Source organism: Artemia sp. Qi Xiang Cuo, unplaced genomic scaffold, assembly GCF_049724085.1.
Source record: "Artemia sp. Qi Xiang Cuo unplaced genomic scaffold, ASM4972408v1 HiC_scaffold_29, whole genome shotgun sequence".
NCBI classification, from domain to species: domain Eukaryota; kingdom Metazoa; phylum Arthropoda; class Branchiopoda; order Anostraca; family Artemiidae; genus Artemia; species Artemia sp. Qi Xiang Cuo.
Window position 1 is genome coordinate 166288 of NW_028297438.1, and position 13027 is coordinate 179314.

A 13027-nucleotide genomic window follows, 5' to 3' on the forward strand; every position below is an offset into this window, starting at 1 on the left:
TTGGATTTTGTGAGAACTGTAGCGATAATAAAAAGGCTGGACTGGCTGTGACAATTTTGGTAATAAAGATTGACTGCGTCAACTTAGTATTAAGCTTTAAAGCGGTGTACCGATCGCGCCACATGCTGAAAGCGCGAAGATAAAATGCTTAGCTATAGTAGGTTAGGAATTCCCTAATTATCAATCCGGGAGCGTAACCTCAAATTCCTCGAGTTATCTCTTCGTCAAATACGTCTAAAGTTATGTAGAAATCAGATTCTTGGGAACGCACCTATGGAGGCATACGAACTAGTTGCCTGCTATGCGATTAGATACAGACACATAGATAAAACGAACGCAAAATAGAAAAGCAATAGTTTTATTGAGACTTACATTTAGGTGTACAACAGTGCTTCACTTCAAATGACGACAATAGTGGCTGAGATAACAATAATTGACCAAATATCTACAATGACTGCGTCATAATAATAATTTGAATAGGAATACCTGGATGTCAATAATAATAATTCTGATTTACGAATGCTCCAAAAAACACCTTTTTTCACTATATCACACAAATATTGCTTCTGCGTTCTACTAGCTTTTTGACGATTGGCCCAAGTCCTGTGGAGGGGCCGCTACCTTGTACTTATGTTTGCAAACTCACTTCATTATGCTCACTGATCGTCTAATAATTTGTTTTAAATATATCTGATGATTAAACGTTATAACTTAAGCTTCCTGAGAAACATTGTATCTATCATTTTTTTTATTACCAAATATCTTAGCGAAATTCAAACCGAATAGCGTCGTTGTTTGGCTGAGGCTAAAATGCAATTTCTCTTTTTGCTGATTAAGAACTTTTCTTTTTTGAAAGCTAGATTTAAACTTGATTAGAGGAAGTCGGAATTATCTTTAGAAAGAAAAAGATTTTTTTTTTGTATTTTGAATATATCACATTTTACTCACGGTACATATTACCCATCCCATTATTTAATGATGTCCCTTCATTAGGACTTACTTGCCCTTGGGTTTTTGAAATATTCAGTATTTATTAACTATTAATTCTACATAATTTTCATTGACATTGTTTTATCTTATATTTTCATTTTAGCTTAATTAGGAGTGCAAAAAATTTCCTCAATTAATTTTCTTATTTTATTATACATCCCTATCTAAAGTTCATCTACCGGACTGAGATTATCTATGGTTCTAGCCTAGCTACTATACTAAAGATTTTTTTTCTACACCTAACACTGATAACTTTTACATTTCCAACAAGGTTAGTCCATTCTACTTTTACTATAAGATTTTTCGAAATTCACCTTTTACAAGTTTTTGTTTTGTTTTGTTTACTATGGGATAATTATGCTTCCTATCTACGCTAAATTAATGGGGAAATACATTGACTTTACACTAACTCTATCTAAGTAAATAACAATACACATATATATATATATATATATATATATATATATATATATATATATATATATATATATATATATATATATATATATATATATATATATATATATATATATATATATATATATATATATATATATATATATATATATATATATATATATATATATATATATATATAAACGATTTAAAGTGTTCACTACATTCACTAGTAATCATTAAAACATTTTCGCTTGGTTTGTTCGTTGTATAATTCTGATAATAAGTCATCGAAGTTTTTTTTTTAAACTATTTTTTATCAAAACTATTAAAATGTGACATGTTTAACTTCACACCTATATCACCACCCACGTGTCTCTTAGCGTACTCACTCCTTCTGTTAAAATGTATGGTCCTTCACTCCTTTCGTCTTGGAAAAAATTTAAAACACTTACAATAGCTTCTTCACCGAACAGTTCGAGCATGGTTATGTTCATATTGCTTCTCCAATTGTCAAACGGGAAATGATACTCCCAGATACGGGTGTTAGGAATTTTGATATCCGAGATCATTCTCACCTGCAGTTTTTTGGATAGTTCATAAGGTGCCTTGTTGTAAGGGGTTGAACACTGGGACTGCGTTCGTTTTCTTTTTTGTATATCATTTTTGGTATATTTTAAAGCACACAGAGAATGTATTTCTCGTATAAAATTGTTCATTCGTGCATTTGACAGTTCTCTTATAAAGTTGTTCGTGCCTGGTTTGCGTCTATTAACTTTTGCGGTGATTCCTTTGCTAATCATAGGGGAATTGATGTTTGGATTTGGAATGGGTCGACATCAAACTTAAGTTACTCCTTCAACATATTGTCTTTAACTTGTGGGAGGGGTATATTGTCACTGAGGGGTTAGTCACTGGGGTTAATTTTGGTTTTTGTAATTCAATGGTTGGTTTCCAGGTCCATTTTTTCAGAAATTATCTCATAACATTTATGGGATAACAAAGATATTAACTTTTTGCATTTGATAGAGGTGATAGGATGGATTCCGAGAAATAGTCGAAAGAGATTCGACGCGTGAATCTGCGACACGTAAATAATTTTTGGGATCATCAAATATCATAAATATACAGTCAAACGGTTCATGGGTCCATAAGGAATATCAAGGGGGATATTTGTGTACACATATCTTTTACTGGTCAACCGCGTTTCCAGGATTCATTTGTTTATATAGTTCGAAAATGCACTGGATACTGAGTTTCAAATATAGTGTTACCTGATACGTAATATGGTTTTTGGTCGACGAAACAACGATCAAAAGGTAATTATAATTTTTGTAAATGAAGCAGGGATGAAAAGTGCTTGGAGTCTATGGTGAGTAGTCTTCGTTGGTTGAGGTATGATGAAAATAGATGCTACTAGGTTGTATCTACACTGGACAACGCATTGTAATGATTGATTTCCAACATGTCAATCCACTTCCTGTAATAAAAATAACGAGGCAGAATCACACGTTCTTTAAAACAAGTCGTCATAATACATAATAAGCAATATCATTGGTTACTGTTATGGTGAATTTTACACTACAAGACGATATTACATGAATACATTTATACAAATAATATGATTGTGACCAAAAACCGTCATTATCGTGTCATTATCAAATAAAACTGTTTTCGTTGGGCAATCTAATACCAATATTTATTTTGACTTGTTTTGAGAAAGTAAACGACGATACAAAGCTTATTTAATTCTTCAACACTTATTTAACTCTTCCTTAGATTTACAAGAATCTTTTAAACATAAGTTACTCTACATTGTTAAATTTTGAGGTCTCAGTTTACAACATATTTCATGCCTTAATTGTTCACGCACGTCTGTGCTGTTTAAGAAACGCATGTTGCAGCAGCATAGCCACACGGTTTTACGTAAACGACACTTACAATGAGGGAACAAGACATAGCAAGGACGATTGGAGACCTCTATACCCACTCGTTTTCTAATGTATTCCCTTTTTCTTGGCTTAGACGTTCTCATGGGGTTCCGGGTTTAACTTCTGCATTTCAGCCGTTTCCCCGTGTTCTTCCTTTGGGTTTTGCTTCTTAGTCTCAGGATTTTTCCATAATTAAAAGTCAGTAAGATTCTCATGGTCAGGGAAATTGCGAACACGAATCATACGGTCAGTAGTATGTTCCACCAGAAATTGGTTGAGAATAATCCGTATCTATTATCTACATACGTTAATATCTGGTCCGCATTTGTAAATAGGGTAATCCGGAAGTCTAATACTTCTCTTATATTTGTATGCCTTAATGTTCCTTTATTGTTTTCTATTTCGGACCATATAGAGGTTTTAATTTACTCACTCTCTATATTGGGAATAGTGTACGAAAGGTTAATTGCCTTAAAATTGATTATTTTAGGACTTATTACATTTGCGCTCGTGGTTATTAACGGTGTTCGAAGAGTGACTCTTTAGTTACAAGTCGACATCCTTGTTTTATGGTTATCGTACCCACATCTTGTAATAGTAATTCTGTCCTGTAACTTGGATTTATTCTTTCTGTATTATTATAGCAGGACAAAGTTCCAACAGTTTCTCTTGGAACAGAAAATAACCAAAGGTCATTTCTAAGGTGTATGAATATTTCTCGTTTAGTACTTCCTATCACGGCTTCGCATGAAACTGGTATTTCTTCCTGTTGGGTGTCTTTTAAAAATATATCTAATATACAAGATCCAGATTTGACATTATAAATATGTAATGTAAGCTGGCATACTAGGTTTTTGAATAATACCCACTCTTTTAAGTCTTTTGGCTTGGCTAGGGCTTATTTTCGTCAATTTTGATCAACAAGCAAATACTCTGCTTCAGATGTGATAGTCATAAATGTATTTATCTTCTTTATGTTCGCAGGGAAGGTCGAAATTTTGTACAAGTCTTGTATGGATTGCGGGTTTATCGATGGAATCGTTGCTAATGCGAGTAACTCCTCATTTATTCCCGTGATATGGAATTTTAATTTAGTCTAGTAAAGAAATAAATTTTATAGTTCTGGCCCTAGGAGTAAATGTAAGCCAAATGTTAGGTGCGTTTATATTTCGTCAAATAAAGTTTTTAGATTTGAAGGAACTACAATGTCATATGACAAAGTTCCTCCTTTGAGGACAAATAATGCTAACTCGAACTTACTAATATCTATCACCAGATTCAGTAGGGACATGTTAATTATATCGACTGATACCATGGTAAGGCTCGTGTCTGTCACTACGCGGTCCACTTCGTTCCTTAAATAATTCATTACGTTTACAGTTTTTGAGATCTTCTTAGATATCATTTCAATCTTATCTCTCTGGTAATTTGCTACAGTAGCTTGTATCTTCTGAACCTTTAATGTTACGTTCATGGCATTATTCAACATTTTTACATTTTCCCTTAGGCTGTTTAGGTCTTCCTCTGTTGTGAAACCAAAAAGGCGGGAGGCGAGTTCTCCGATGATGGGAATTAGGCCTGTAGACCTACGGTACTTATTTCTTCGAAAAAATACTTCAAAAATCTTCGTGGTACTTTGTTTTAATTTTTGTATTTCCATATTAAATAATTCAAATGCGACTTGTATTCTTTGTCTATGTAATATTAAGAAGGTTGGATGAGTTGAAATTTTTTGGGCGTTTTTTTCATTTAGACTGGGTAATGGCTGTTCGGTCACCATTGCGTAATTTGCGTCATAATGTATTCCTTTCCTTGTAGTTAGTAATTTCGAGTTTTGTGTGGTTTCCATTTCAGTAACGTCTCTTGATAAGTATTCAATATTACCTGCTGATCTTTTCCTTCTGTCTTCCTTGGCGCTCGTCCCAAGTGCCATATCAATTTCTGTCATTTTCTCATCAAAGTCATCTATTACGAATTTTGATTTTAGTTTGGGGACAACTGAAGTTGTAAACTCTTTATTATCTTTACTGTGCATTATTTTACTGGCCTGTAATCCTTTGTTCGATCTTAGGAATTGAAATAGCGATTCTTTGAGTTCATTCGTGTTTTTTTTTTAGTCTTGTTACATGTTGAAACAAGGTCTCGAAGGTTTTGGGGTCCAATTTCATAAAAATGTTCCATGCGTCATGGCTAGCTAGCAATGAATTTTCATGCTTGAATATTACTCCATGTTTTACAATATTTTGGGCTACTGCGTGAACAACGAGGATTATGATATTCTTAAGCCTCTTCTTATTGTTTGTTTCTAGAACTAATTTATTATTAATTTTACCCATCTTTGCAAAGTTCGTTTATGTACTACTTTGCTATTATTATATTTTTTTTTAAAGGCACTTTAACTTTTAACTTAGGTTATTTTTTTTTATTATGTAGCTGTTTTGCGGTATTGGACAAATAAAACTGATTTGTAAGCGTAAAACAGAAAGGATATTTTAGGATTAGAAAGGTTATGGAAGTAAAGTTAGGACTTCCAAGCTTTATTCTGGTCGTGATATGCCTTTATGACTGGTTGAGATATACCTATAAAGCTTAGCTAATAATCGCTATACTATCTAATTTTGCATTATTTTTTTCGAGTAAGCAACACATAAATAAGTAAGCGAGCAGCACATAATTACACTGTTATCATATATATTTTTTTCCGTAGGCCTAAAACTATTATAATCTGCACTAAGACAAAATGGTTTATATATATGAGATTAACTTATTCCACAGTTACCTACTAATAGGTGGTTTTGAGTTTAGAATATTCTCTTAATTTTCTTGTTATTATTTTTATAGGCGTCTCTTTTTCCTTGGTATGTTTTCATACGTTTCAGAAATAATTTACTACCAAGGGATTTGTATTCTTCAGATTCAGGGTCGAATAAAAATTGTTTGTAATATTGAATTTCCGCTAAAGGATGATGTATGCCTTCATATTTGATACATTGGGGATTTTTTTCAAGGTTATAGCAAATTTTAGGGGCTCTGCATTTATCAAGAAGTAAAAGGTCCGTTTGAGTGGGTCTCTTGGAATAGAAATACTTGATATTGAGGTTCTTTTGTAGGCGTCTTATTAATAATTGTAAACAGCCAAGTTGTTTCGTGCTTCTTCTTCTATATTGTGTTTCGATTTCCCATCTAGCCGGACGATACTTGGGGGCATTTGCTGGCGCTGAACCATACTTGTAAGACTGGGGTGCATTCCCTTTAAGGTTGTAGATTAAATCCCATTCTTTCACATATATCTGATGTCTTGTTCGTCCACGGCTTACATAGCTGCCGAATATATAATGTTTTCCTTTGCGTTCGTTATGGTAATGAACTCAGTATCAATTATCGCCTTTCGGATAGGCTTTGATTCCATTGTCATGATCATGACAATGATCATGATGGCTTTGACCTTTCATGATCATGTTCAGGTATAGGACCAATAGTTTCTTTTGGAACAGAAATCATGATGATGATCACAACTATGAACATGATCTCATGGAACGGAATTCATGATCACGCTCATAATTATGAACACGATCAGCTAATAATTAGATGGTTCTGTACTGATAATTTTTTGTTTTTGATGACCTCGATGCTTGTTAGGACATGGGTCGATTTTGTGAAAGTAAACTGAGGGCAAGCGTGCCCAGAAAAAACAAAACGCTGCCTGTGGATGAGATATCCCAACACTTCTCATAAAATGTCGTCCAACGCCACGTGTCGTTATCAGTCAACCAAGAGCCTCCTACCTCGGACCTTTCTCGTTAGTCACCTATATTTTGAATTAAACTATATTGCTTTACGGTTGATCGTACTGCTTTTGGGGTACAACTTGGGAGTGCAATATGAGACATTGTTATTTTTATGAAAACTCTTAGTCTGACCTTTGGGTTGTTCCTTATAGTTAACAGTGCCTCTAAAAATTTTCGATTTTATTTCTTCCTGGAGTCGAGAGATTTGGGAGCCAGTCTACCGGCTCGAAGTTTGGCCCGGGAAACTTCAATGTTGTTATCCACCAAACTCCAAACCGCCAGGCAACGCTCCGACTTCTTTCAGTTGGACTGGATGCATCGTACTGGAATGGTACGTGTAGATTTTTCCTTGAGAGCTAAAAGTTTTTAAATTTATTATTCCTTTATGATGCCTATGCATAATTTTTTATTTTATTTTTATGGGTATTTTAATCTGTCCGGTTTCTTAACCGTTCTACATGACTGTGTCGTTACTTTTTCTTCTGTTTCTTGCTTTTTTTTTATTTTTATGCTTTGCTAACGATATAACATCAAATTTTTTGTATTGTTTTTTCAAAAATTTTTGCCTTTTTAACTTTGTTTCTTTCGCATGCGCAGCTGCTGAAGTCGGTTTTGATTTCCCTATTTCTTTAACTACTATATGGTCTGATTCGCCGTCAGACTCTTCGGAACTAGTTTCCAATGATTCCGCATTAGAACTTTTAGAAGTTGCACCTCGCATTCTTGAGGTATCACCTCCCTTTCCTTCGTAAATTTCTATTCCTCTGTAAGTAGAAGGTTTATTCTCTAAGTCCTCGCTTTGAGTTTTCAACTCGGGAGATTTTAAAGATTCTTGAGAGCTTTGAGAGGAATCAAGAGTTTTTTGCGGGGTTTGTCCACTGTTTAAAGGCCATTTTTTTCAGGGGGATGGGGCATTCTTTGCACTAGTGTTTCCCTCCATGAAGTCCACTTTTTAGGTTTGACCTTGGACACAGTTTTATCATGATATTGTCCTTGCTGGTCATCCTTGGGAGTTTATTCTTAGGCAATGTACTTTGACTCTTTTTTATTGGGAAATTTATTAAATCCATAGCTTCTCGCAATTTTGTTTTAATTGAATCTTTGGGAGGAGTTTTCTCTACAATAATACCCGGAGTTTCTACAGCTCTGTTCAATTCCTCCTGTGATGACAGGGGCCTCTCCATTGGTATTGCAGGGGAAACCATATCGTCTGGAAACCTTTTGGGGGGACAAGAGGTCAAAATTTTATCAGGGAAAAATTGGGGTTTTGGAGATATCTTATAATCTAATTCCCCTGCGCTCTCCGGTGATGAACTTTTTGGATCTTTTGGCGTTTTTATTCTCTCTGGTATTAGTGATTTTCCCCGAGGAATAACTAGCTTTTTCATAGGTAAGAATTCTTAAAAGTTTTCTTCATCACTCTCATTCTCGAAATAGTATTGCTTGAAATTAAAGGATTTTAGCTCTGCCAATCTTGATTTAGGGGGCTCATTTTCTGCATCTGACGAATCGGTAGACGGGGGACGCGGTACCGATCTTTCTGGAAATTTGGCTCTTTTTATTCGGCTAACATGCGCCTAGTAAGTTTTTACACTATCGGGGTTCACCATTTTAAAAGTATAATCGTTATCGTACTTTTTGACTATTCTGTACGGTCCAGAATATTTGTTGGAAAGTTTTTTACCTTCCGTCTTTGCCTCATTCTTTAGGTAGACGCAATCTCCTATCTTGAAATCTATGCTCCCCTTGACTTAGGGTTGGTTTCTTAGCTCTTGGTTTATTTTACATTTTTCCAACTCTTGCCTAACTATCTTATAAGTTTTCCTCATCCCATTTATGACTTCTTGTTTATAATCCTCTGAGTTTTTGTAATAACGCCGGGACTCAATAATCTCGTCATAGGGGATTCTAAAATCGTGACCAAAAAGTAAATAAAAAGGGATGTCTTTGGTTGTTTCTGAATAAGCAGTATTGATTATGTTAGTTAAAAAAGGTAAGAATTGATCCCAATCGTTCCTGTTGTCTTTTGTCTTTTTGCTTAATACATTCGAAAATATTTTATGCCTATTTTCTATTTTACCGGTAGCTTGTGGATGATAGGTGGACGTCACCAATTTCTCTATGTTAAGAAAACTCATTAAGTCTTTTGTTACTTTTGAAACAAAATTGCTTCCGTTATCGCTTAAAACCTTATTTGGAATGCCAAATTTTAAAAATAATTTCGCTAACGCCTTACTCGTGGCGTAAGCGCCTTGACTTTTTAATGCTTTTGCAAAAGTAAATCCGGAAAAGTGATCTATAACTGAAAGAATACAAGTGTGGCCTCTGTTAGAAACAGGCAAGCCTCCATTGGTTGCATATAAATCAAATGAGACGATATCAAAGGGGAATCTCGCTACCGGGACTCTTCCCATTGAAGGATTAGGATAAGCTTGGGTTTTTTTTCTTAAGTTACACGCTTCGCATGTATTTACAAATTCTTTAAGTATTGTTATTCCCGACGGCACGTAAAAATATTGTTTTAATTTGTGGAAAGTTTTCGTTACTCCTAAGTGTCCACCTATGTCTGAATGAAAATATTCGAATGCAGGTGTTATTAGGTTTTGGGGTAATACAGGTATTAATGAGGTTTGGTTTCTATTTGCCTCAGCGGTCACGATTCTACATAGTATTTCTTCATCAAGATCATAGTAAAAATCGTCTATCTCTTTTCTAAGAGTATTGAATTTATCTGGTAGCGCATCATCATTCACAAAATAATTAATAAGTGCTAGACACATTTCGTCCTTTTTTGATTTCTTTTTATATTTTCTAAAGACAAGGGACAATGGTTGACCTTATTTTCTTTTACTGTGTCTTTGACTTTGTTTTTCTTACATATATGTTTGCTCTTAGTATTGATAACGTTAACTGCATTTTCCTCAGTATCCGACGGAGTATTTTCTTGGTTTCTACTCAAAAAGTACCGAGCTGCATTTTGTTTACCTTTCAAGTGTTCAAATTCGTGATTTAGGTCTTAGATTTTCATCATACATCTAGCTGGAATGCCCATGGGGTTTTTAAATGTGTGCAGGTACTGCAAGCTTTTATGGTCTGATTGTAGTATAAATTCTACCAATTAAATTTTGTCTAAATTAGTCCTAGAGGTGGATTATAGATAATAATTCTAATTGTGTGGTGGAATAACTACTTTCGCCCTTTGATAGGTCTCTATTCGAATGGCAATTAACTTTTTTCTATTTTTTTTTTTTAGGCGTTCTCTCTAGAGGATTAGGGTTTTCTACCGGGATTATTTGCGAAAGAATAGCACCAATGCCCTTTGAACTATTATCGGTTGTGACCAGAAATTGTCCGTTTTCAAAATTAGGCAGCGATAATATTGGGTCAGAAGTGAGTGCCTTTTTGAGATGGTTTTGGGAAGTTTGAGCTTCCTGGGACCTAGTAATATTTTTGGAGTTCCCTTTAGTTAATTCCGTGAGGGGTTTTGCAATTTGGGCGTAATTGCACACCAATTATCGAAAGTAGCCAGTAAGTCCTAAAATTCCTCTTAATTCTTTCATAGTTCTTGCGGGTTTGAGGTTTTCAACACATTTTACTTTGTCAGGGTCTGGAGATATCTCTCCTTGCGTCACCACTACTCCTAAAAATTTAATTTTAGGTTGATATAAATTTATTTTTCCGGGCCGACATTTTAAATTGCCTTGTCTGAATTTCTCGAACACATTAGCTAATGTTGCTAAGTGTTGTTCAGCGTTTTCTCCCACGCATATGACATCATCAACAAAATGAATGATATTCTTTAATCCTCTTAATAGATGCTTTAAGGGTCTACGTAGTGCGCTTGAACGTCTTAAGTCCAAAAAGTACTCTTAGATATTCGTAGGAACCACATTCAGCCGTAGAAAACGCAGTTTATTAGACATCTTTTTCGGCTATTTTCACCTGGTGGTAGCCTTGGGTAAGATCCAAAGAAGTAAAATTTTTGTTTTTGCTTGAAATAGAGTCAAGAATTTCATCTATTCTTGGTAAAGGAAATTTATCACTAACTACTTGTTTGTTAAGGGCTCTATAATCTACAACAAGTCTAAGGTTGGCGTATAATATAAGGTTGGCGCTGGGGCGTATAATTTCATTTTTTTCTAATTCATGAATTTTATTTTTTAACCATTCTTTGTGCTTGTACGGCACACGATATGGATGTTTCGCTACAGGATTACCAGTCGTTAAAATTTAATTTTAGTAAAATGGTGTCAGTCCGATGTCATATTCGGATGCATAAAACAAATATTTAAAATGCCATAATAATTCGCATAATTTTTTCTTAAGTTCTATGTCCGTAATATGATCCATATTTAAATTTATTTAAGAATTGCGATTTAGTTAGAGGGTATTAGTTAATTGAGGTTTTAATGCCATTTACTTGGCTTCTTTTGGAATTTTCCCATTTATCTAAATCATTCTCCGAGAAAACTTGGATTTGAACTAAACATGTCCCCTTTTTTATTGTCATTGTAACATTTTCGTGGTTAATAGCTACCCAAATAAAACTTTCTCCTTTGTCGCAAGATATAATCTGTTCCTCGCATAACAGATTTTCAGGAATTTCATTTGACGGGATCGCAAACCATATTTCAGATTTGCTATCTACTGGTTCCATCATCTGTGATATTTGATATCTTTGCATTGTTTTGGGAGGGATCTTTGTTTTCCGAATCACGAACTCGTACAATTTCTCTTCACTATTATTGTCTATTAGATTCATACTGGCTCTATGCTGCGTCATTGCAGCATCTTGCGGCGTCACATTGGGTTTTACTATGTTTTTCCATATTTCCGCTATTTTCTTAATTTCGTTCGACCTATACTGTCGCATATCTCCTATTTTTATTTTTGCAGCTTCAATGCGCTTATTATTTAAATTTACTTCATTTCTGCAATGTCTCTCAGAATAACTGAACAAATTTCTGATTATGCCATGTCCTCCTTGCGAGACATGAGGTTCAAAAGATTGCGACATTATACCGCCAGAAATTTTATTTACTGCTACGTTCTCTTCGTAACCTGTGTTACAGTTTCTTAAGGTGGAAAGTCTTTCTCCTACCTTAGCCGGGTAGACAAGCCTTTCGTTTGCCACGTCTAATAGTACTCTATTAGACCTTAAAAAATTTGCGCCGATAATGGCTTCATACGGAAAGTTATCGCACATTATAAAATTGGTCGGAAAGATTCTATTATCCCTTTTTACGTTTAGGCGAATTGAACCTTTTGCATCCAATTGATTGTCACGCTAGTTAAATTGGGATTATTAAAATTTCTTTGTTGCCTAATATGTGGAGGCAACATATTAAATACGCATGAGTTTATGATGTTCGCGGTAGCACCAGAGTCAATTAAAGCCTTAAAGTAAATATTTGCCATACAAAAATCATTAAATATAGGTAACTGATTATTTCTATCACTACAAGACGGTACTACTATCGGTTTGGACCTATAAAACATTCTAGGCGCCCTCTGGGTCCAATTTATTCTTCTGAAGGGCCTGACGCGTTTCCCCGTGGGTTTATTTCGTACGTCGGTGTCTGCAATAGAGATTCTGACATGTGAGATTCCGTAGGCATATCTAATGGATTTACATTTGTCTGCATTCGCTATGTATTATTACGATAGTTTGGATTTCTCGCGTCAGTGCCAGTTGCTGGCGGTGACTGCCAATGCCGTTGGCTTGAATAATTATCATTTCCCGTCGGCCAATTAGCTATTTGCCGTTGGCTTGAAAAATTTGTATTTCCCGTCGGCCAATAATTATTTTGTCTATTAGGGGCAGGGTTATACACATTTGGTTGGTACGCGTTGTAAGGTACTGATTGGCGCAATCTTCCCTGGCTATAGCCTAGTGCACCACTGGCGGTAAAAATTGTTCTT

At 34.9% G+C, this 13027-nt stretch overlaps 1 pseudogene; it reads left to right on the top strand.

The window, feature by feature from the left end:
- Positions 1 to 2672: 2672 nt before the first annotated feature.
- The window catches only part of LOC148938932 (uncharacterized), a 34963-nt pseudogene continuing 24608 nt past the window's right edge, over positions 2673 to 13027 (top strand).